This window comes from Chanodichthys erythropterus, unplaced genomic scaffold, assembly GCF_024489055.1.
Source record: "Chanodichthys erythropterus isolate Z2021 unplaced genomic scaffold, ASM2448905v1 ctg001380_np12, whole genome shotgun sequence".
Lineage (NCBI taxonomy): Eukaryota > Metazoa > Chordata > Actinopteri > Cypriniformes > Xenocyprididae > Chanodichthys > Chanodichthys erythropterus.
In genome coordinates, this window is record NW_027125670.1 from 203,274 (window position 1) to 230,336 (window position 27,063).

The window sequence follows — 27,063 nt, forward strand, 5'->3', positions numbered from 1 at the left end:
ATAACAACTAATAACTTAATAACCATATACTAATGATTTGTTTGATTATTTAATTTATTATTTTTTTAACATAACTTAAAACACATTTGTAAATTGTTAGCATACCACTTATTAATCATTTATGAATGTATAGTTATGTTTTGTAAATGATTCACTTATCATTAACAAATAACTTATAATTGGCTTATAACTGATTTAACAAACATTCATAAAATGTTAGCATATCACTTGTTAATCATTTATGAATCTATAGTAATGTTTTGTAATTGTTTAGTTCATCATTAACTATATTTATAGTTAACATTATTATAAACTGTTACCATGCCAAGTCACGCACATTTTATATATACATAACATGTATAATTTAAATACCATAATAACAGGTTTAATAATGGCAGAATTAGTCTTCATTTAATCTAATAATCTTCTTTTTTTTTTTTTTTTTTTACTTTTTTTCTAAAAAAGTAACTGTGATTGATTTCAAGATTTTTTGTAAACACATGAGAAATGCTAAAAGATAAATTTATCAATGAGAGTAATAACTCACCAACTGCTGCTGATATAGATGAGATGAATAGAAGAGCAGAATATTGCATACTGAAGATATTTCAGCTTTAGTAACATGAAAAACAAACAGACAACAAAAAAATACATTAAAGACTACACAAATGAAAGAAACTCAATATTACTCCTGTATGAATCAATGCCCTGCATTTTTGGATAAAAGTTGTGTATCAGTTGGATCAACACCATACTAACCCAGATGACAAGCAATTAAATGCAGTTTAAAAGCCTCTTTCTTTTCTTCCCTTAACTCAGACTAAATTATGAAGAAAATCACCAGGATTCTACAAGCATGTAATCAATGGTTATACATTTAACTCTTTCCCCATCAGCATTTTCTAAAAAAATAAATAAAAAAACTTGGCAGACAGCACCAGCATTTTCACAAAACTTCCGTGACCCCCAGAATATTTTGTTGTATGAATATGTAAACATTCAATATATCAAAAGAAAGAACAGAGCTTCTGCTTTAAAGTGTTAGTTCACCCAAAAATGAAATTTCTGTCATTAATTACTTATGTCGTTACAAACCCATAAGACCTTTGTTCATCTTCGGAACACAAATTAAGATATTTTGATAAAATCTGAGAGCTTTCTGGCCCTCGATAGACTGCAACACAATTACCACTTTCAAGGCCCAGAAAGATAGTAAAGATATCATTAAAATAGCCCATGTGACTACAGTGGTTCAACCGTGATGTTATGAAGTGACGAGAATACTTTTTGTGCATAAAAAACAAACAAAAATAATTATTTTATTCAACAATTTCTTCTCTTCTATGCAATGTGTCAGGGCTTACTGGTTTGGAACGACATGAGGGTGAGTAATTAATGACAGAATTTTTATTTTTGGGTAAACTCACTAGGAGGCAAGGGAGGCAGTGCCTCCTCAAAAAAAAAAAACTGAAAAAAATAATCGATATTACAAAAAACAGCACAAATATTACAAAATGTGACATTAAAAAGTGTCACTTGTTTTTATAAAGTAAGTAGGTAATGATGGGAATGGGAAGACTAATTTAAAAGCAAGTAAACAACTCGGCCATTTCACCGCTTTATGTCAACGTCAAATTCAAACTTTAAATGGCCTGAAAACATTATGGCTGTGGGGGTTTTTAGTGAGCAATCAGTTTGGGGAAATTAATGGTACATCTTCATGTCTGTGACCAATGTGTACAAGCTTTATGACAGCTGAAAATAAGTTGACTATTAAAAGGAAAAGCTGAACATTAGTTCACAAATAATATATATTTAGGGGCCAAGACGCTCTCCGGCATCTTGTCGGAGAGAATGGATGAATTGGGATCTTGCTAAAGAGACCAATCTACTTCGAGTGTAACTAAAATGAGCCCGTGCACATTGGTATGCGATATTTGCATCAGCTGCGCTGTCCCACGGCACGGGTGTAAATTAGCAGCAGGTGCAAGCGCATATCAGCTTTTCACTTCGGAGCTGAGCTTTCGTTCGTCCTGAGTGTTTCTACTTAAAAGAGTGTTTCTATTTCAAGTTTGTCTGCAGAGAAGAAGTATCTTTCTTGTCAGTGTTGGCGACAGAGCACTGCAGCACGGCTGAGCCTCTCTCTGACATTTTTTTGTTTTTACTTTCGTTTTGCCGCGAGAGTAACAAAAGAGCTGTTCTCACAGCTGGTGAACGGTGCGCTGTGTGAGAGTGCGAAAAAAGCTGTTCTCACAGCTGGTAAGAGGGGTGGCTTCAAAGAGAGAGTGAGAGAGCACAGCAGGATTGCACTTTTTCCCTGCCTGTGTTGCAGCGGCCATCTCCCTACATGCTTAAGCACTGAGAAAGAGAGCAAGTTCTCTAAAATAGCAACACAGGTGAGAGTTTGCATCTCTCTAAAGATGACATTCCGCCCATGAGCTTCTGTATGCGGTCGTTTCCTGGCATCAGGTGATGGTCATGACCGCTACATCACATTTATGGATGTACATGGGTATTTATGGGTCCTACATCAGCTTTCATGGATGAGTCATGTACCCACTGCAGGAAGATGACCATCGCTGAGTTGCTGTCTAGACTCTCAAAAGTATTGGAGCCCCCTCGCCTCTGCCCCAATCTAACCCTCCAAGAGGTGCTACTTCGGGCAGTAGCTTGGGTGACCTGAGGGTTACAATGAGGTCCGGTTCTTTTGGGAACCAACCCCCTAGGCCCACTCACTCCTCTGCTTCGAAGCCAGTAGAGCTGCCTGAGGAACAGTCTGGGCCACCTTCGAAGTCTGCACCAGCTGTATCCTTCGGCGCTCTGCCAGACAATCAGATGTCGATCGCTGCATCGAAGGGTGAGCCCTCTCTCTCCGGGGATGATGATTCCGCTGTGCTGCCCCCTTCGGTTGTGGTAGCATTACCCGAGTCAGACCCAGAGATGATGGCTATGCTTTCCCAGGCTGCCGAGAGCATCGGGCTCGAGTGGAACATTCCACCATGTCCCAAGCCCTCTCGGTTGGACGATTGGTTTCTCTGGGCAGACCGCACTGGTCTTTTTCTAGAGGTGCATGAGGAGCTCACTAGGTCTTGGACAGCACCTTTTACTGCCAGAAACGGACCTAAGGTCTCCTCCACTCTCACCACCCTTGATGGCGGGGCGGTCAAGGGATACAAGTGTATCCCCATGGTTCTCCTAACTCCACTTCACGGGGGGAACCATGTCTCCCCTCTAGGGCCTGTAAGTACTTGTCAGGTCTAACCAGCAAGGCTTACAAAGAGGCCGCCTGTGCCCTGCATATGTTTACTGCAGGTCAGGCCAATGCGCTAAAGGACCTGCAAAAGGGTGATCATGATCTGGAATTTCTCCAGGAACTCTGTACTGCAACAGACCTCTTGATTCGAGCGACGAAGGTCACAGCGCAGCATCTGTGCAGCGTAGAGGAGCCATGCACGGGCAGGGCGCCCCGCCCATACAGGCCCCTGCCAAACCAGCAAGCAAGTGTAAAGGCAAGAGGCCCTGAGACGGGCGACACAGAGATAGATGGGACTGCTCTTCGGGAGATGGTGACAGCACCACTCCTTCCCCTGGAGGAGGTCTGAGTGGAAAATCTTGTCCTTTTCTTTTGGTGCTGATGTTGGTAAACACATTGTCAAAAAAGAGCAGTTTCCTTCCTCTCTGGGTCCCAAGAGGACACGGACAGCAGTGGACGATGCAGAACCAGACCACTCTCGTCCTCCATATGCATCCTCTGTCACCAGTGGGCAGCAGTGAGTGGCTCAAGGATGCAACCCAGCCTTCTCATGCACCCTCTGCCCACCTGCGGAACCAAGTAAGAGAGAGAGAGCCCCCATGGGTGGGTCCCTGCATTCCACCTCACTGCTCTACCGCGGGTATGCTTGTGGTCCCCCTTTGTTCCCGCTTGTTTAGTCTCTCTGAGCCTGGCTACCGCTCCCTAGTCTGTCTCGCTGGCTCATTTGGACCATAAGGCTCGGCTATGCTATTCAGTTCGCCTGGCGTCCCTCCAAGTTCTGGGGCATCCAGTTCACTTCAGTCAAGGCCGCTGATGCCCATGTCTTGCGAGCAGAGATCGCTGTCTTACTGGCGAAGGACGCAGTAGAGCCATTCCCTCCAGCCGATAAAGACAAAGACAGATAAAGATAAAGAGAGAGTTCTACAACCCTTACTTCACTGTACCTGCGAGTTTTGAACCAAGCCTTACTCAATCTACCGTTCAAATTGCTGATGCAGAAGCGCATTTTCGAATGCATCCATCCCCAAGATTGGTTTGCAGTGTTCGACCTGAAGGATGCGTACTTTCATGTCTCAATTCTCCCTCAACACAGGCCATTCCTACGCTTTGCGTTCAAGGGTCGGGCTGTCCCTGTCACCTTGTGTCTTCACAAAAGTTATGGAGGCAGCCCTTGTTCCCCTGAGAGAACGTAGCATTCAACATGCTCTTAAATTAAACGTTGTCAAAAGTTATCATTGAGAATAGACCTCCATGCCTGACCATCTTTCTGACCGCAGACTGCAAAATAATTGCATCTTTCAAGGCCATCGTTAAAATAGCCCATTGAACACCTTAAGATTATGAAGTGAAGAGAATAATTTTTCTGTGCAAAAAACAAAAATAACTTTATTCAACAATTTCTTCTCTCCGTCTCACTCTCTGATGCTGTTCATGTGAGCACCACGACGCATGCGTGTGATGCTGACGCAGAATCGGGCCAATAATGAGTCGATGTTCTGAGGTAGAACCTAGAAGTGCTGCACTGTGTTTACTACGTCAACAGTGTCAGAGAAGAAATTGTTGAATAAAGTCATTATTTATTTAATTTTTTTTTTTCTGCACAAAAAGTATTCTTGTCGCTTCATAACGTCCTCACTGCTTGAATCACTGTAGTCACGTGGACTATCTTAACAATGTCTTCACTGGACCTTGAATGTGGTAATAATGTTGCTGTCTATGGAGGGTCAGAAAGCTTTCAGATTTCATCAAAAATATCTTAATTTGAGTTCTGAAGATGAACGAAGGTCTTATGGTGTGCAACAACATGAGGGTGAGAAATTAATGACAGAATCTTCCTTTTTTGGTGAACTAACCCTTTAAGATACACAGCATATAAAAATTCAGTGTTTTCATATTTTGAATACCTCAACTGAATTTAGGTCATTTTTTTGTTCTTATTTTATTACTGACTGTTTACTTGTCTTTTTTTTGTAAATTTGCTTTTTGAAGCTTTAAAATAATGATTGCATTAACAAAATGGATGGACAAAAAAGTTAGATATTAAAATATCTACAGTGTACAGTATGTGGTGGTTTTCCATTGGTTTAAAATGATACTGAATATTGATCTTTTCAAGGTATTGTATTGAAGTTAGAAATTCCAGTATTGTGACAACTAATTCATGCACTTTGTCTATAATGGTGAAAGTGCTTTGTTTAAAGTAGCTATTTTTTACTTAGATCTACTTAGATTTTGATAATTCATTAAATATCGCAGACTAAAAAGTAATTTGTAATTTTAGTATTTTGAGTAGTTTTTGAGAAGAGTAATTTGTACTTTTATTTGAGTACTTTTTTGACACCAGTACTCTTACTTGTAATTGAGTATTATTTCAGCAATGTAACAGTACTTGTACTTAAGTACAAATTTTCAGTACTCTTTCCACCACTGATAGCCTTCGTGTTGAGCTGGTCTCCTCCTGTGTTCTCATCTCAACCGTTCAGAGACATGGAGAGGCCCCGGCTAAGTGTCAGCTTGCTGCGCTAATACATGCGCTTATTCTGTCCCTATGAGACAGACCCTGTTGAGTCCTCTGATCACCCTTCAACAGCCGGACGTGGTGGAGCATCTCGTGCCAGGCCTACATCTGACGTATCCTTGAGAACCAGTTCTAGGCTGGGTGTCCATATGTGTGCGACCCTGAGGGGATCCCATATGTGTATTGTCCACTGTAATCTCCTGAACTGAAGCCCCTTGTCTTTCCCTCTGCTGTGCGCATCCTCCCAAACTGGGTGAAAGCCACTCAGAGACCTCCGTATGCAGATTGCCCTACAGCCTTAATCAATATGTGTATACTCCACTAGACCTCTTGCAGGATGTGGCTTCCGCAGCGTTCCTTTCCTATGGAAGGGTACGTTTCCCAGTGTTATCAAAATTAATTGAAGTGGGCAGTGTTCATTTCTGTGCATAAGTGCTGTCCAACTACAAGTGGGCCCAGCTGTCTTACACAGGGCACTGGAAGGTGTCAGCATCTGTGGCGCTTTGGTAGGGATCCCAATTTGTCGGTTCTCTTTGATGAGACATTGAGAGTGACCGAATGAAAGGGAATGTCTCAGTTACATATGTAACTGCTGGGGTGCCAGGTTGCCAACTTCGGCTCGGCTCCTCAGCAAAAACCTGATATGCGCTTGCACCTTCTGCTAATTTATACCCATGGTGAGGGAAGAAACATCTCTGTTTCCTCCTTCATGGAACGAGGGATACATACGTAACCAAGACGTTTTCCGCACTGTTATTTTTCTTCTTGAATGGGAGTCTATGGCTGCCCTATGAATGGAATATGAGAAAATTATGAAATTTGGCACAATCATAGAAATGATAATGAATAGTGATTTGACCAATTTTGGAGTCTCTAGGACCAACTCTATAGCACCATCACCAGTTAAAATATTAACTTTTCTAAAGGTTCTAACTTTTGAACCCTTTGTTCTAGAAAAATTCAATTTAGTTCACCCAATTCCTTTCTTTATGTTGATCACATTAACCCTCTAGGGTCTGAGGATTTTTGGGGCCCTGGAGAAGTTTTGACATGCCCTGACATTTGTGCTTTTTTTCAGTTGTTCATAAACATTAATAGCAAAAGTGTCATTACACTGTATTCAGCACAAACTTGGCTACCATAATTTGTGAGCAACATGTATGTACATGTTTGTATTTTTGAAGGAATAATGTTTATGCATGGTTACTGAAAAAAACAAAAAACTTAAGTCACTGAAATAAGGCCACAAAACTAATACTATATATTATGACTTCTGGGTATTGGAGATTGTAGACTAGAATTTTTGCTTAAAATGATGTAAAAATTACCCTGCCTACTCATTCATATAAAATATACAATATATTGATTTAAATTTTGTAAGACATTTTTTGTCAAGAAAAAGTATGCGTGGAAGGGTGAATCTTCATGAATAATGCTGTGATTCACACCTTCATAATGACCTGCACAATGACCCGCATAATGAGCCCTTTCAGTCAGGTAGGTTATGTGAAAAAACCCTCTGTGAACATGCTGAAAACAGGATCATATCAGCTATTGTATCATCGTAAATATAATGTCTACTCTTGACAGAAAAACATGATTTTTGTAATCTCATGCATGCATGTATTATTGCAAATGTGAAGAAAATTTTGTATAGGCCTATTATAGTATAAATTACAGTACCAGTCAAAAGATTGGATGCATTACTATTATAATGTTTTTAAAAGAAGTCTCAAGTTTCTAACCAAATAATGGTTTTCTATTTTAATATACATTAAAATTTGACATAAACATATGAGAATCCGTCAATATTTCTCCAAATGTGCATGCTTTTAAGCTAAAAGCCCTGATGGATGTTGTTTTGTCAAAGGTAACTACTGAAACAAATATAGTAGCCTACATGAAATGCCATAGAGGTCATTTAAAATTTTAAATGACCTCTATGGCATTTCATGTAGGCTACTATATTTGTTATATTATATTGCCTTGATGTTAATGTGCAGTTGACAAACTATACATCATTAAAAAGATCCAAGACTCCAGCTTCACATTTTGACCTCTGTTTTACTCTAATAGTGACCGTATTTTGTTAGCCTATGCGTCAGGAGTTATGAATATGAAAAACAGAGTAGTTACCTTTGACAAAACAACATCCATCAGGGCTTTTAACTTAAAAGCATGCACATTTGGAGAAATATTGATGGATTCTCATATGTTTATGTCAATTTTCTATACAGAGGAGTAATATTTATTCAATATTTATTGTCATCACTATGAGCGCTGGAAACTGTGTTTTGAATTCATACTTGCAGCCGGAGGGTGCTCTGTGCACATTTAGTCCACAAATGACTGAAGAACAGGCATACCATGTGACAAATTCAGGAACTAACAGAGGCTTACAGAGATCGCTATAACCATTGCTATAACATGCAGATAGACACTTTTGAAGATAAAAAATACACGATTGCAACGATGTATACATGTATGGCCTCAGAATTTGCGTCTGAATAGCGCTCGCTCCGTGGGCGTGGCCGCATTAGCGGATAATGAGCTGACTCACGGACGTCTGACATGTCTCTCTTTTCATACAGATTACATGAACAGAGAATTTTTGTTTTCGATTTGACTTACATGATTTAAAACCTTTGACATTTCAACATTTCTTTAGACATAAGTCTCATTGTTTTGTGATTAGTATTCACTAAGTTACAGTTCATTTTCTGAGAACTATCAGATTAGATTTTGTTCAGAGAGAGACTCGCGCATCATGTTTGTTTTCTTTATTTTGCAAAAAGCATAACATTTTGTTTTTACTCTGTGTGTACACAAATAAAAGAAGATATTTCACAGATTAAAATCTTTTGCCCAATTCTTACGAAAATTAGCTCAGATCATCTTTGGACCAAGCCGATTTTTTTTATTCGACCAGGGCGGGCGAGAGCCGTGAGGGAACGGCGCGAGGCCGGTGGCGCGAGTGTTAATGAGCTTCACCTGGGAGGCGCACCGGCCTTGAGTCCCTCACGGAGGAGCTCCGGGAGCATAAAAGGAGGAGCGACTACCGTGAAGGATGAGAGAGGACCAGGCCTGGACTTTATTTTATGTTTTGTTATGTTTGTGTGGCCGGCAGGCGTCCGCGAGGGTCTGCCGGCATTACTTTCGTTTTGTTCTTTGTTTATTTTGGAATTAAACTTTGTTTGAACGTTCGCCAGTTCCCGCCTCCTTCTTCCCATATTTACTGACCTCGTTACATTGGTGCCGAAACCCGGGAGGAAGGAGGGACATGCTGTCGGAGAGCCCTCGCTGCTGAGGGGGATCGCGGTGCTGCGGAGTTCGGGAGTGAAGACCGCGAGAGGCTGCCCGAGGCGGTGGTGCTGGAGCATAGTGAAAGGTGGGACGGAGACCCGGATGCCGTGGTCCTGGGACGAGGTGGGGTGGCTGCCGTCCAGGTCAGGAGGGAGCGGAGGAGTCGCCGCCATCCGCCGTGGGCCGGAGCCTGCTGCCGTCCGCCATGAAGGGGAGGAGCAGGGGACGGGGGACTCGCTGCCGGCTGCCCTCAGCTGGAGGAGCCATCGCCGGCCGCCAGGAGGCGGTCGAGGATCGGGCCGTCCACCAAGCGTCCAGTGCCATCACATGTGGCACCGCGAGGAAAAGCCTCTCGGCAGGCTGAGGACCGAGCGGCAGTGTGTCTGGGAACCAGACCCAGAATTTTTTTTTCCTCTTTCTTTTTCCTCTCTCCCCTCTCTCGTCCTGTTGCTCCCCTTGCTTCAGTCTTCTTTCTCTCGTCTCGTCTGTCCTTACCCCCAGGTGCTGCAGCCGCCGAGACGGGCCCCGGGGGGGAGTAGAGCGCAGTCTCGGGAGTACCCCCCGGCCTGCGAGAGGCGATGGGGGTATGTGGCGACCAGGGCGGGCGAGAGCCGTGAGGGAACGGCGCGAGGCCGGTGGCGCGAGTGTTAATGAGCTTCACCTGGGAGGCGCACCGGCCTTGAGTCCCTCACGGAGGAGCTCCGGGAGCATAAAAGGAGGAGCGACTACCGTGAAGGACGAGAGAGGACCAGGCCTGGACTTTATTTTATGTTTTGTTATGTTTGTGTGGGTCTGCTGGGGTCTGTGTTACGTCCGCGAGGGTCTGCCGGCATTACTTTCGTTTTGTTCTTTGTTTATTTTGGAATTAAACTTTGTTTAAACGTTCGCCAGTTCCCGCCTCCTTCCCATATTTACTGACCTCGTTACAATTGTGTATGGAGGAAATTACATACAGATGCATCTCTATGGGCCTGTTACGTACTGAAGGGGACGGAGACACAGGTAAAGTTAATATACAATTTATTGAACAACCAGAGAATGTTGGCAGAGTGCAGGTGAGTGGAAGCAGGTTAAGTTCATGACTGACGATGATACTGGATCTCTATCTTTTCCAGGGATTGTGGAAGCAGGCAGGCATGGAGCAGACGAGACACGATGACACTGACATACCCCCTTTCCACCAGCACGAACCAGGAGCTAGTTCAGAGCTAGTGCTAGTGCCAGTGCCAGTTCGGAGTTAGTTCAACTGACGAGCCTTCTAAGAACTGGTTTGCCTTTCCACAGGCTAGAGAGCAGCACAGAGCCAGGTCTTGCGTCACTGTATACGTCACATATTTCACAGCAAAGCTAGCGCTGCAGTACCAAACACAAACACACCAAGCTTGTTTGAGATGAATCGGCTTCTCGCATAGCGATCGGCACATGACATCAAAGCTTCACAAGAACGATCCAAAAGCACAAGGAGTTGTATGCTCTACAAACGCTCCCGCGGGTCTGCGGCACCCGCCGAATCGGTCCGTGTTGCTCCGATGCATCTCGAACAAGCCTTCTATCAACAATCGCGGATGTTTCACTACTGTTGATGCTCATGGCTTTGCGAACCTACATAGGCATCCAAACACAGCTCGCCGTTATTTATATATAGACGGAGATTACTATCAAGCTGCTATTAGCTCGATTAGCTGCTATTTAAAAAATGGCGGTCACAATTTTCTTGTTGGTCAACGGTAACCCCGCCCCTAGCTCCTGATGCAAGCGGTTCTTACTTCTAGCCCAGCAATGTTTTGGTGCTACTTACGAACCACTTTTCCTGTTTCTGAACTGGTGCTTTGTGTGTCGAAAGACAAAGAACTGATTTGAAACTAGGCTCTGGCTCCGAACCAGCACTCAAACTGCCTTGGTGGAAAAGGGGTAATGGAAGACAAGGAGACACTAGGAATCACATGGAACGCTGGATACAGGTAAGTAGAAGTTAGCAGAGTCCTTGAGGTAAGCATAACAGGTAGGTATGCGTTAACGAGACCGGACAGTGACTGAATGTTCTGAAGTGTCTTATATGCTGCTGTGGTGATGAGTGTTGATGCGTGCCAGGTGTGGCTAGTTAATACTCAGGAGAGGGAGTGTGTTGTGATTGCGTGAGTGTAGAGCCTGACGTGTCTGTGACAGGACCTCTGCTGGATGTAGGTTTTTTTTTTCTTTTTTTTCAGAATTCTTCCTCTAACACCTAGATCAATATCCAGAAACAACTGGATTTTTCTTTTTCTTTTACATAAAAATGTAATATTTCATGTGCATGCTGTAGTTGAGGAATTTTGCAGTAAACAGGTAAAAAATACTTCATATTCCCCAAAACACAGCATAAACATATAGATGAGAAGTAAACAGAAAAAAAAGATATATCATTTGTATTAATAAAAAGGGTTGTTTTACCTAGTCAATATAATCATACTAATATACGTTTGAGTGTGTTGAAGATTATGTTATGATGTTACTCTGAGTTCGCTCGATGACTGGAATGAGACACTTGTTGCACACTGCAGTAATAAGCTCAATATTAGAATATCATATTAATAAAAGCTGGATGACTTGTGTTGCTAAATGACATGCAATTCATTTTAAAATATATTGTACGGTGGAGAAAATTCTGTATTACTGATACTACAAATAAAGCTCTTCCTGATTATGCTTTGTTAGCCACTTGACAGAATAGCATTGTCCGAGGCATAGTACAAACTTGTGGTAAATCAAGAAAAGAATAGATTCGAACAATAAGACTAACCATGTTGAACTATATAACAATGATTAGTTTTCTATTGAGAAAGTATCTAAACAGTTGCTCACCTGTCTAATAAAACGCATAACATATAAAAGTGTCTTTGGTGTTTCCATGATTTCTACAGAAATAAAGGGTAGATGAAATCATTGACAGGCGACGCAATGACCTTACACTGGTTAAAATAGCTGATTTCTCTGGATTTAAACATTGTTGGAAATATGTAGGATAATGTAAGTCTAACAATGTAAGTTGATAGAAATGGAGTATAGGGCGGGGCATATGTATTTGGTTTTCCCCTATAAATAGCCCAAAGTCGGGTGGTATGCGTAATTAAGTCTCTTTTCCCTTTCCTTTCAGTGTTGTGACCCTGAATAGGTAGGAGTGTGGTGTTTGAGAAGTTGTTTGAGTCTGTAAGGATAATGCTTTGCTTCTTTATTTTATTTGTGTTTATATTGTGTTAATAGCAGGGACATAAGTCCTTGGTGCAAGAGTGTTTGTGTGAGCTGTTAATGTGACTAATTTTGGAGGATTCCATGTTCAGCCTAATAGCAGAGAAGCAGCTTAAAAGTTTTTGGTATGTATCCTAGTGACAAAGATTAATTAATGATATTAAATAGAAGATCTATGACCTCTGTAAGCATCTCTTTCAATAATTTAGTTGGTGTAGGGTCTAATATACATGTTGTTGATTTTGATGATTTAACGAGTTTAGAAAATTGTTCCTCTCCTATAGCAATGAATGAATTGATTTTTTTCTCAGGGACACTACAATTTTTTCCCTTAGGGACACTATTACAATGTCTGATGCGATACTGTAGTAGATGGTTGCATGGTTATAATTTTCTCTCTAATATTATCTCTAAGAAGTTAATAAAGTCATTACTGCTGTGCTGTTTGTAAGGTCAAAAGTTGAAGCTTTATTTCTCGTTAATTTTGCCACTGTATAAAATAAATACCTAGGGTTGTGTTGGTTTTCTTTTAAGAGAGTTGAAAAATAAGCAGATCTTGCAGTTTTTAAGGCCTTTCTGTACACAAACATGCTTTTCTTCCACAAAATGAGAAAAAAAACTCTAGTTTTGTTTTCTTCCAGCTGCACTCCATTTTTCTGGATGCTCTCTTAAAGGGATAGTTCACCCAAAAATGAAAAGTTGATGTTTATCTGCTTACCCCCAGGGCATCCAAGATGTAGATGACTTTGTTTCTCAGTAGAACACAAATGATGATTTTTAACTCCAACCGTTGCAGTCTGTCAGCCATATAATGCATGTCAATGGCAACACTATCTATAAGAGTAAAAAAAAACATGCACAGACAAATCCAAATTAAACCCTGCGACTTGTGATGACACATTGATGTCCTAAGACATGAAACAATCAGTTTGTGTGAGAAACTGAACAGTATTTATATAATTTTTTTACCTCTAAAACACTATGTCCAACTGCGTTCAGCATCCAGTTAGTAAGGTCAGAAAACACGTTCTGATGACGGAAGTGATCTCTCGCGCTTATACAATGAGTGCGAGACATCACTTCCGTTGTCAGAGCACGTCCAGACCTCACTAGCCAGATGTGCAGGGCAGTTGGACATAGTAATGTTTTGGTAACACTTTAGAATAACTCACGCTATGAAGCATTAGTTAAGCATTAGTAAATAGTTAATTCATCATTTATAAAACATTAATAGACATTAGTAAGCCATTTATGAATACAGCTATAAATGCTTTGTTCTTGATTTATAAGCATATCTATAATGTGTTTAATAATTGTATTTTCATAATTTATTAATGATCAATTTATCATTTTTAAATTATGTATTACATTATTCACAAACCAGTAATTTAGGAGTTGTCAGTGGTTCATAAGATCATTTAGGAAGTGTAAGTAAATGATTAATAAAATATTTAAATGTACATTTATGCATCTTATTATTTATACATATAGTATTAGTTACTCAGTGTGTTAATAAATGCTTTATTAACATATTCCTAGTGTCAAAACTACCTCAGTACTAACTTTAAAAATTAGAGAACAGCAGTGTAGAAGATCACTGAACCTTTAAATCTCATTTATAAAAGCTTTACAAAGCATAAATAGTCCTCACTTTAGATGAGCTCACAAAAATAGTTAACTGACTACTTCTAAATGTTTTATAATTACCTGAATTAATCATGAATTGCAGTAGGAATATGTGTTAATAAAACATTTACTAACACACTAAGTAACTATTACTATGTGTCTAAATAATAAGATGTATAAATGAATGTTTAAATAGTTTATTAATCATTTACTTACACTTACTAAATGAACTACTGACAACTCCTAAATAACTGGTTTGTAAATAATGTAATACTTAATTTAGAAATAATAAATTGATTATTAGTAAAGTATGAAAATACAATTATTAAACACATTATAGATATGCTTATAAATCAAGAATAAAGCAATTATAGCTGTATTTATAAACTACTTACTAATGTATATTAATGCTTTATAAGTGATTAATTAACTATTAACTAATGCTTAACTAATGCTTCATAGTGTGCAGTTATTATAAAGTGTTACCAATGTTTTAGAGGTAAAAAATTATATAAATACTGTTCGGTTTCTTGCACAAACCGATCGTTTCGTGTCTTAGGACATCAATGTGTCATCACGAGCCGCAGGGTTTAATTTGGATTTCTCTGTGCATGTTTTTTGACTCTTATAGATAGTGTCGCTATTGACATGCAGTTTAAAAATCATCATTTTTGTTCTACCGAAGAAACAAAGTCACCTAGATCTTGGATGCCCTGGGGGTAAGCAGATAAACATCAAATTTTCATTTTTGGGTGAACTTTCCCTTTAAAGGGCCCAAAAGTTCTCGTTGTACCACAGTGTTGGACTATTTTCCTTAATCTTCTTTAATGCCAATCCCAATTTGTCTTTTTCATTATCTACATGAATATTAAAATCACCAACAGTTAGGACTTTATCTGCGGCCAGTACTAACTCTGATAGAAAATCTGCAAATTCTTTGATAAAGTGTGTATGGTGACCTGGTGGCCTGTATACAGTAGCCAGCACAAATGTCAAATGGGATTTATCACGTACAATACATAACGTTACATAAAGCACCATCACTTCAAAGGAATTATATTTGAAAAACTTCTTAGTAATACTGAAGATATTACTATAAATTACAGCAACACCCTTTGCCTTTCAGACTAGGATCGTGTTTATAACAGTAATCTTGAGGGGTGGACTCAATTTAAAGTAATGTAATCATCTGGTTTTAGCCAGGTTTCTGTCAAACACTGTACATCTAGTTTATAATCTGTGAGCATATCATTTACAATAAGTGCTTTTGAAGAAAAGGATCTAATATTCAGCAAACCAAGCTTTATCATTTGTTCATCTGTATTATATCTGTATTTTTATTTTTTGAACATGAATTAAATTTTTACCAATAAATGGGTTCAGGGAACAGACACAGTCTCTGTGTGATGATATCTAGATGAAAGAGTCTGTATGTGTTGGGATTTATCTGACTTCTGTGACGTAAGACCACTAGCAGATGGTCGGTTTAGCCAGTCTGTCTGCTTCCTGACCTGGGTCCCAGTTTGTCATGTTTCAGCCCTAGGACTATATGCCATATTACTAGAGAAAAGAGCGGCACCATCCCAGGAGGGATGGATACCATCTCTTTTCAACAGGTCAGGTCTGCCCCAAAAACATTTCCAATTGTCTATGAACCCTTTTTCTGTGGACAGCCAGCCATTGAGTGAGGACAGTCTGCTAAGTATCTCATCACTCCCGTGAACAGGCGGGCCAGAGCAAGTGTCTAGCATCGTACTTGCGAGTTCACACACCTCTTTAATATTAATTTTAGTGATCTCTGACTGATGATGTCAGGTGCTCTGGCTCCCAGAAAACATGTGACTATGGTGGCTGGTGTCTCTATTTTCACATTCCATGTAATAGAATTGCCAGTAACTAGGGCACTTTCAACAGGATTCTCAGTGGGTGCGTCACTGAGTGGGGAGAACCTGTTTGAAGTACTAAGCAGAACAAAACAGTGGTGTTTTGCCCCGCGACTATGCCGTCTCACAGTCACCCAGTTGCCCTGCTGCATGGGCTTTACAACCGAACAATGTATGAGTTTACTAAGCTAGTCTCATCCAAAACAGTATCTAGAGCCTTTGCATTCTTACTATCCTTGATCAAAGATTGGATGCATTGACTATTTCCCTGCATTTATGACATGTGAATCCCTCATTGCTGACACAGAAAGCTACGCTAAACATGTGACAGGCAGTGCAAGTAGCAATAACAGGGGAAGATGACATGACTCACCGGGTTTGTTGACTGAAAAGATGACAAGTTAACAGGCTAGCTAACCTCCGGAGCTCCTCCGTGAGAGACTCGAGGCCGGCACGCCTCGCAGGTGACGCTCATTATCATTTGCTTCATCGGCCTCACGCCGTTCCCTCACGGCTCTCGCCCGCCCTGCTCGTCACAGATAGTAAATAGAGATTCAAAACTGAGCTATATGGAGCTACAGACGCAAAATACTCAGCAGCTCTCTGTCTGTAACAACGGACAAAGGTTTGCTACATTTTGATAGGATCTTGGTGGACTAACACAAACAAACTGTCCAACGCCATCAGATAAAGATGTAATGACAACATCCAGACACCTTTTAGAGGGCAAGAAGAAGACGTCTTGTACCAAGCCTGGGAAGGACAGGACTTGTCATTGGTCCACATGCAGTTTCTGCCCTTCACCCATCTAGAGACTACTTCCTAAGGTTTGACAGAGACTGCCATAAAAATTCCTTGGGACCTTAGCAGCAATGGGTGAAACAAAAAGAGATCACAAAGATCCATCCAAATCCATTCAAAACTATGTTTGAAAACCTTAGAACTGATGCAAACTATACATCCATTTTATACTTATTCACAGAAATAAGTATTCTTACTGACAGCTATTTGTAATGCAACATCAGACACAAATTCAGCTGTTAATGTACAATTGAATTAATGCATGACAGTTCAGTGTTTTCCCCATCATGTTTAGTCTCTATTTGTATTCTGGTGGTGGTTTGGAAAGTGAGAAATGCATTGGTAAACTTTAAAGACACTGTAAAGACTTCCAACTTTGTGCTTTATGCAAATTAGTTCCACAGGGGAAAGAAGGGTGGGCAACATTGTGTGTGTGCGCCCTCTGATGCCAGCAGCCAATCACAGCACTTGAATGGAGAAGTGCCAAATTGCAATCTCCTCCTTATCGGAAAGGGATAAAGGTACCCTTTCAACAGACACTCCTCATTCTGGGTCTCAACTCTGTAAGGAGTGAGACATTATATACCGTTCTGAGCTTCCAGCCGGTGAGGAAAGAGACATTAACAAACACTACGTTCAGAGTTTCCCTCCAGCGAGTCAGTAACGACATTTGCAACAAGGTTAAGCTCAGGAGAGCAAACCTTCACTCCAAGGTACCTTCGTCTGTGTGTTCCAGATTGTTAAGGACCTTCTGCACCTACACCAGGGCCTCATCTGTGTGTTCCAGATTTTAGGACCCTTTGGTGCTCCAGGAGATCAGAATCCTGCAGAGCTTCGGGTTCAATACTGTTGAAACAGCTTCTGGCTCCTCTCCCCACTGCATTGTCACCTAGCACAACCAGCGGAAGACGTCACCGCCATCGGACTCAACCACGTGGAACGTAAATATCACTTAACCAAACCTCTTTCCAGAGACCTTGGCATTGTTGTATATTATCAGTATATAATTTCCTAATTCCCAGTAGATGTAATATAGCTGATGTTTGTTAATAACAAATAATCTCTCATTTATTTGTTTGGTGCATAAGGTTCTCCACCTTATTATTTTCAGAGAAACAGTTTATCTTTCCATAAGATGATGTAACTCTTCCATAGCCACACTCAACTTAAAGGTACAATTTGTGATATCCTTTTCCACTAGAGGTCGCTAGAAGCCTATTCAAAACAAAGGCGTAGTTTGATGACGCCAAGTTTTAGAGCGGAAACTTGGGACATGTGGTCTCCATCTCAACGGACGGTGCAAAACAATAGGGATTGGAGTCTGGAAGAACTCATGTTCGTGGATGCGATTATTAACGTTACTGTAGTATGAAGCAGAGCAGGAGCGAGTGTTGCGGGAGCTGAACGAGGAGCTGGAGCGATTGATCAACACACGCCTCACGAGCAGTGGGACTTTTATTATGACACAGTCGCCTTGTCGACAGAACCAGCGGCAAATGGCAAACATTAATTATGTTCCATAAATAAGTAACGCAATCCACCATAAAACGTGCAAAAAGTAAATAAGGAACTGCTTGAAGCAAGCTAGTGGTTTGCTGGACGCTAGACACTACTTCCGCATTTGTCCACGGCACTGTTGTCATGTGGTTTCTACCTCAGTAAAGGCGGTAACAAAGGTAACTGACGTCATTGACAGGCGACTGCACTGCCCCGTGTCACTGTTTAGAATGGGAATTCTCTCATGATTTACAAGTAGTTGAAAACATTAGAGATATTGTTTGTAATCAACTGGACAAAATATATAACACTAGCCTAGTGGTTTTTGGATATTTTACTGCAAGAATTTTACATATTGTACCTTGTATTCTATGTATCTTATGCACTTTATTCCTTTATCATTCATGGTATTTATTTAGTAGTTGTGTTAGTTATTCTTGTTTATCTTTTTGTTAATAAAATTTATTTTATAACACTTGTGTCTTCCTTGATAATACAGAAGAGGCTCTACAAGTTGGCAATCTCACCAATCTTTCAAATAAATCAGCTGACCACTTTACATTAATTTTAAATGAATGAAACCACGTTTTAAGATGCAGTGAAGAATAATTCTGGAAGAATTTACTTCAGAGGAAGAGCACTTTTTCATTTTGATCGAGGATCAACTTGATCAAGCTGATGATTGTGAATGGTAAGTTTTATTCTTAAGTTCTTTATTCTAATTGTGATATAGTGTTTGTGAACATTAAATGGCAAAAAGACCGTTCTGTGTGTCTCTGTATGAATGGCGCAGACGCCTGTTTCGTTTACTACACGCAACTTACATTAGTAGACATATTGGCTATTCCTAAACTATATTGCTATACTGAGATGAGTAAAATTGGCTAAAATACTTAATAAATACTGAAATAAAACGTGTTAGCAACATATTAAACTGCACATTAACATTTAGGCTCTATGATATAACAAATATAATACATAAAATGTATAATATGAATGTTCAGACGATTTCTTTGGGCTGTTTTGAACAGATTGTGAAGTGTTTACTGTGAAAGGGTGTTACTGTTAGGGCCATACCAATGAAGCTTTTGTTCACAATGAATAATGAAAATTCAGCTTTGCATCACAGAAATAAATTATATTTTAAAGCATATTAAAATAGAAAACCATTATTTTAAATTGTAATAATATTTCATAGTATTTCTGTTTTCTTCTGTATTTTTGATCAAATAAATGCAAGCTTGATGACTTCTTTCAAAAACATTAAAATACTAACATGTGTCCAATCTTTTGACCGGTACTGTAATTTAAAATACTATAGACCTATACAAAATGTTCTTCACATGATGTGCATTAATACGTGCATGCATAAGATCACAAAATTAATGTTTTCTGTTAAGAGTGGACATTATATTAACGTTAATACAATAGCTGACATGATTCAGTTATCAGCAAGCTCACAGATGGTTTTTTCGTTTATTTCACAGATTTCAGAATCATAGTGACCCAGATATTTGCTCACATTGGACTGCATGCACATGATACTGCGATCACTTGTTTTTTTTTTTTCTTTTTTCTCTCCAGTGCAGAAACACCAAATGCCAGGTATGTGATGTTCAATTATATCTTTGAACAGGATTTATTTCCAGGTATAACTGTGCAGTCAAAATGTGTCTGACTCTCATTTATACAGTTAACTATATTCGAAGTAAACTACAAACAAAACAAAAAAATATATAAATTTCTTTTGTCATTGCATTCTTTCTTAGTTCATTCAGTCACATTCCTGACTGAATGGCTCATTATGGACAGGGTCTTAATCTCCTCAGGTGTGAATCACAGCATTATTCATGAATATTCACATCTCTTCACATAGGACTTGCTAAACAAAAAGTGTCTTAGAAATTTCAAATCAATACATTGTTTTGTGTCTGAGTAGCAAAAACTCTAGACTAAAATATACAGCTCCCAAAAGTCTAGTGTGAAAAAATGTTTAATGTGTTTTGAGGCCTTATTTCAGTGACTTATTTTTTTTATTTTTTCAAAAACCATGCATATACATAATTCTCTCAAAAATACAAACATGTACATACTTGTTGCTCACATATTATTGTAACCTAGTTTGTGTTGAATACAGTGTAATTAGACTTTTTCAGTAATATGTTTATAAGCAACTGAAAAAAAGTTAATCCCTTAAGACATCTGACTGTGTTTACATTAATTTCACATCAAACGCATTTTGAGATGCAAGTAGGCTACATTTAAACACTTAAACTGAGTCACACACAGCCACTGGGTGAGCGCCCTTTACAAAGCACACGAGGAAATTGAAAGCAGCCTTCTGTCAGTAAGTTTCATATTTATAAAATATAAGCCCATAGCACTCCAACCAACATAAACGATGCCTTCGTAGAGCATTTGTAAGGAAAATAGGCCTACCAGCAGGCGAGAACACAAGCTGCAAGCACGTTTCTCTCACAGCACATATCCTGTGCAATGATGAACCATGCAAATGTCCGCACATGTAATTCGCTTTAGCTTTTCCGAACTGTATGAAAGATTATTTTATAGGTGTGTGTACAAGAGGAAATAGAAATTCTCAGAATCGATCCAGAATCGTTGAAGAGAGAATCGCAATGCATCGATTTATTTATTTATTAACTTGCGTTCACATGAACTGCATAAACCGCTTGCTGCTGCTGTAGACACCATAACGTAAATGCTGCTACATGTATGATTAGCAATTTACTCCTATCTCAAGTGCAAGACAGTATAACATGGCGCTTGGTTTTAGAACTTGTAAATTTGCTAGTTTAGAAATTAAAGGCTGACAAACTTAATAATGCACTGAGATAAGAAGTACTGTGAGAGTGTTCACAATCTAGCTGTGGAGATTTAGACAAACTCTGAAAGCGTGCTGCAAACTGCTTTAGTGAATGATAACCAGCAATTTCACGAGTTCACACTTACAAATAATCAGATAGAAAAATATATGCGTAGTAGTATGCGTATTTGGCGTGCTGTCCGAGGAGAGGGCTCCGTGCTCGGTATTTTGGCCCGAACCCAGATTACTCCCCCCATTCTGGTTAGTATTCTGGAAAGTAACCAGTGCAGGTGTGAGGAGACGGGGTGGTGGAGGGATGCTGTCAAACTGTCGAGGAATATGGGTGAGTCGACCGTGTCTTATTTATATATGCGTTCACTGCTGATTGGGTAGATATGTTGATTACTGATTGCTGACAGCTGGCCGAGATGACGTGATGATTAGTCAGATTATTTGAACGTTGCTCCTCCCGAATTTTGTTAATAAAACATAATTTCACGAGTTCACACTTACAAATAATCAGATAGAAAAATATATGCGTAATAGTATGCATATTTGGCGTGCTGTCCGAGGAGAGGGCTCCGAGCTCTGTATTTTGGCCCGAACCCAGATTACTCCTCCCAAAAATTGCAAACCAATGCAGGACAGCAGCCAGAACATTACTGATGACCCCCCAAAATTGCCTTGCTTAGGCTGAATGTGCTGCTAGGAGGGTTAGTAAAGGGCCGGTAGAGTTATCATCATATGGATGAAGACATTGGACAGCGCTGAGCTCCTGCGGGAGCTGAGGCAAAATCACTGCTGCGGCAGTGGAGAAATTGGCCTGAAGAACTGAGCTCCTGCGGGAGCCGAGGCGACATCACTGCTGCGGCAGTGGAGAAATTGGCTTGAAGAACTGAGCTCCTGCGGGAGCCGAGGTGATGACACTGCTGCGGCCGTGGAGGAATTGGCCTGAAGAACTGAGCTCCTGCGGGAGCCGAGATGACATCACTGCTGCGGCAGTGGAAAAATTAGCCAGAACTGAGCTCCTGCAGAAGCCGAGGCGACATCACTGCTGCGGCAGTGGAGAAATTGGCTTGAAGAACTGAGCTCCTGCGGGAGCCGAGGCGACATCACTGCTACGGCAGTGGAGAAAATAGCCAGAAGAACTGAGCTCCTGCGGGAGCCGAGGGAACATCACTGCTGCGGCAGTGGAGAGAATAGCTAGAAGAACTGAGCTCCTGTGGGAGCTGACATCACTGCTGCGGCAGTGGAGAAATTGGCCTGAAGAACTGAGCTCCTGTGGGAGCCGTGGGAACATCACTGCTGCGGCAGTGGAGGAATTTAGCCAGAACTGAGCTCCTGAGGGAGCCGACATCACTGCTGCGGCAGTGGAGAAATTGGCCTGAAGAACTGAGCTACTGCGGGAGCCGAGGCGACATCACTGCTGCGGCAGTGGAGAGAATAGCCAGAAGAACTGAGCTCCTGCAGGAGCCGAGGGAACATCACTGCTGCGGCAGTGGAGGAATTTAGCCAGAACTGAGCTCCTGAGGGAGCCGACATCACTGCTGCGGCAGTGGAGAAATTGGCCTGAAGAACTGAGCTCCTGCGGGAGCCGAGGCGACATCACTGCTGCGGCAGTGGAGAGAATAGCCAGAAGAACGGAGCTCCTGCGGGAGCCGAGGCGACATCACTGCTGCGGCAGTGGAGGAATTTAGCCAGAATTGAGCTCCTGAGGGAGCCGACATCACTGCTGCGGCAGTGGAGAAATTGGCCTAAAGAACTGAGCTCCTGCGGGAGCCGAGGCGACATCACTGCTGCGGCAGTGGAGAGAATAGCCAGAAGAACGGAGCTCCTGCGGGAGCCGAGGGAACATCACTGCTGCGGCAGTGGAGGAATTTAGCCAGAACTGAGCTCCTGAGGGAGCCGACATCACTGCTGCGGCAGTGGAGAAATTGGCCTGAAAAACTGAGCTACTGCGGGAGCCGAGGCGACATCACTGCTGCGGCAGTGGAGAAATTAGCCAGAACTGAGCTCCTGTGGGAGCCAAGGTGACATCACTGCTGCGGAAGTGGAGAAATCAGCTTGAAGAACTGAGCTCCTGCGGGAGCCGAGGCGACATCTCTGCTGCGGCAGTGGAGAGAACAGCCAGAACTGAGCTCCTGTGGGAGCCGAGGTGACATCATTGCTGCGGCAGTGGAGAAATTGGCCTGAAGAACTGAGCTACTGCGGGAGCCGAGGCGACATCACTGCTGCGGCAGTGGAGAGAATAGCCAGAAGAACTGAGCTCCTGCAGGAGCCGAGGGAACATCACTGCTGCGGCAGTGGAGGAATTTAGCCAGAACTGAGCTCCTGAGGGAGCCGACATCACTGCTGCGGCAGTGGAGAAATTGGCCTGAAGAACTGAGCTCCTGCGGGAGCCGAGGCGACATCACTGCTGCGGCAGTGGAGAAATTAGCCAGAACTGAGCTCCTGTGGGAGCCAAGGTGACATCACTGCTGCGGAAGTGGAGAAATCAGCTTGAAGAACTGAGCTCCTGCGGGAGCCGAGGCGACATCTCTGCTGCGGCAGTGGAGAGAACAGCCAGAACTGAGCTCCTGTGGGAGCCGAGGTGACATCATTGCTGCGGCAGTGGAGAAATTGGCCTGAAGAACTGAGCTACTGCGGGAGCCGAGGCGACATCACTGCTGCGGCAGTGGAGAGAACAGCCAGAACTGAGCTCCTGTGGGAGCCGAGGTGACATCATTGCTGCAGCAGTGGAGAAATCGACTTGAAGAACTGAGCTCCTGTGGGAGCCAAGGTGACATCACTGCTGCGGCAGTGGAGAGAATAGCCAGAGGAACTGAGCTCCTGCGGGAGCCGAGGCGACATCACTGCTGCGGCTGTGGAGAGAATAGCCAAAGGAATTGAGCTCCTGTGGGAACCGAGGCAACATCACTGCTGTGACAGTGGAGAGAATAGCCAGAGGAACTGAGCTCCTGTGGGAGCCGAGGCACATCACTGCTGCGGCAATGATAGAAATTTTCCGTTGTATTGGAATGATGGTATTAGTTGAGTTGGATATGGCGGCTTGCAGGTATGTGTGAGAGAACGAGCTGGAGCTAAAACTAGCTGATAGGTGTTCGTTGGGCTTTCTTTAATATGGGAGCGATTAGATTGGATGTAGTTCTTGAATGCTTCTGATGACCAGCGACCAAATGTTTGAATCTGATGCTGGGAGAGGCCTTTTTGGGTGGCTGTAGTTGCTGCTCCTATGCAGAATGGATTGTAGGGTTCTATGGGAGACAGCTTGAAGAATGTAGTTGAGAGAAGTGTCAAGGATAGTTTTAAGTAGGTGGTTTATGGAAATATCAGCTCTGAATAATAAGGTACAGGGGTTGGGTCCACATTCCAGGCAATTCTTGCCAACAGCTTGAATTTCTAAGAGGATCTGATGTTGTTGGCAACAGGGTTTGGTTCCAAGGCTGTAGCATTTGGTGGGATGGGCATCAGTGTTGTAGTAGACAGGGTTAGTTTTGCTTATAGGAAAATGCAAGTAGGAAGAAAGGCCGGGACCGAGGCCGTTAGCGGAGGCAGCCTCACGCTCGGTTTCGGCCCCTGGAGCCAGGGGAGGGATGAGGAGGTTAGAAAAGAGGGAAACTGAGAAAGGGAAATTGGGGTGTCCGGGCCTGCACCGTTAGCAGAGGCAGAGCTTGCTCTGCTAGTACAGGCATCCTCACGTTAGGAGGGAAGGCATTCACCAAGAGGGGCAGGCATTGTTGGATGGTGTGCGGCGCCGGTGAAAGCTGCAGTGTGTGGCCAAGCAGATGGAGGAGGAAAGTGGGGAATCTGGGGCACGACCCAGGCTTGCAGCTGCTGTGGCCTGACGCTTGTTCTAGCACATGAATTGAAGCTACAAGAGTGAAGATGTAAAATGAAAGACTGGCCTTGTGGAATTACTCGCATCATGAAGTTTAAGTAGCTGAGCGAAGATAGTAATTCCTGTTTAGAACAGTTTGGACTGTTTAGGAAGGTGGAAGCGAACATAAATGTCCTATTGATTCCTTATGCCTGGAAATTAACTGTATTCAAGTTAAATCCCAGAAATTCAATGGACGTGGCTGGACCCATCGCTTATCCGGGGCGATTGGAAACCTGAGCTCAGCGAAAGAGATAGATTATTAAACTTTTTACATATTTTCTCAGAAGCAGCCTGAAATCCTTTAAACCTGCATATATTCACCTCTGACACAATGGTTTGGTACTGTAAATGACAGTACTGTTTATATTATCATTGCTGTTTGATGATCATTCAACATCAAACGAAGTACAGTATGATTTGGATGATCCTTGTTCTTTAACTGTACTGGTCTGAGTCACAAGTGCCTTCATTTAGTGAAGCTCAAAAGAGACTCATTTGTAAAAGACAGAGCTTTGCATAATAAAAATGTGCACCTTGAATTTATTTAATTGTTTTCAACAATCACTAACATTTAACCATGGACATGCTGCTTGTTTAATATTGTTTATTTATATTTATTATATTTTCCATCCAGACCTGGAAATTACTCAATTCCATACTTTCCAAACTGTAATTTAATTATTTTATTCATTGGTTATCTGTCTATGGTTTGTTAAGTTACTTACAGATTTCGGCTCGTTATAAAACAGATACAGACGAAAAAGGAACGGTAAGATTTATTTAAATGCATCAAAATAACGATATGAAAAGAATTTGTCCTACCAGTCTCTGCGTCTCCAATAGTGAAGCTGTGGTTATACTTCAAAACAGAAATACATATTATGACTAAGTTTCTAAGCGATTTGTTGATGAATCGCAGGACAGTGATGACAATATGTTCTGAGTTTCAATGAATCTATACGACCGTGCGTGCAATCTTAACGTCATAGGCTACGAGCATATACAGCTGATTGAGTGTTTGAACCACAAGCGGCACGTTAATTAGAACGGCAAACTTTACAGAAACAGTTTAAAACGCGAATTCCCCCGATCAGCATTGATACAGATGTCATAATGTGGAAATTAATTCAGGGACGGAAAACGAAAAGGATTTTGACTGTGCTTTTACCGGGTTGAGCCGATAGGGAGGAAAGTCCGAGCTGGCTGGGATTGAATCTGCGCTGTGGCGCGGCTCTGGCTTGCTGAAGGCCTGCTGCGGCGGCCTGATGCTGGAACAAGGCCCATTCCTTCGCGGGAAGAGGCGGCATTGCCCGAGACTCGAGCTTGGTGCTCGACTGCCTTGTTGTCCATTTCTTTATGGCAGGAATGATAGAATGGGCAGGACTAGGAAATACACAGAAGGAGATTGCGGATGTTTCGACCGCAGTGACGAGAGTCGGCCTCGGCGTCTTGGCATGCGGGGACCCGTTTGTTTGGGCTGACGCCCCCCCCCCCAGCGGCGGCGGTGTAATTGCTCCTAGTAAGGCCAGAGGATTGTGGCAAAGATTCCTAGAGGACGAAAGAGTCTTCATCGGACACAAAGAGATTAATTTCGGACATGGTGGGAACTTAGGGCGGGTCAGATGCTGTCAAACTGTCGAGGAATATGGGTGAGTCGACCGTGTCTTATTTATATATGCTTTCACTCGTGCTGATTGGGTAGATATGTTGATTACTGATTGCTGACAGCTGGCCAAGATGACGTGATGATTAGTCAGATTATTTGAATGTTGCTCCTCCCGAATTTTGTTAAAAAAACATAATTTAAACTTGAAATTGGAATTTGCTTATGTTTTTGGTTATTCAATGGGGCTTACAGCAATTCTAAGTACTTTAGTGCAGCTGTAGCAGCAGTATGCATAGCAATTCAGATTGCATTTTAGTGAACAGCAGCAGCACACTTTGCAAAATTGTAATGTTTGCAAATAATGTTAGCAGCAACAGCAGCAGCCTAAGTAGACAATGTAGTTGCTGAAATTTCAGTGACAGCATGGATGGTACATGAACTCTTCTGCCGGCCCGTAGGCGGGCCGAAAATGACGTCATAATATTTTCACTTAATTTTTCAAAATTTCTGGAGATACTATCAACCCATATATGGTACCATTTGAAAGCTTAGAATCTAATCTTTACAAAGAACATAATGATTTCTGTGTTTATGTTACACAAAGTAGTAATATAAAGCTTAAATATACAATCATGCCAAAAACGCCC

General features: G+C 41.7%; 1 long non-coding RNA gene across 2 annotated transcripts in view; it reads right to left on the minus strand.

Moving 5' to 3' along the window:
• LOC137016396 (uncharacterized) overlaps positions 1–27,063 on the minus strand; it is a 144,894-nt gene that overhangs the window by 68,612 nt on the left and 49,219 nt on the right. For both annotated transcript variants that reach the window (XR_010894158.1, XR_010894157.1), the window contains exon 2: positions 548–612. This is a non-coding gene — a long non-coding RNA (uncharacterized lncRNA). The remainder of the gene's footprint in view (positions 1–547; positions 613–27,063) is intronic.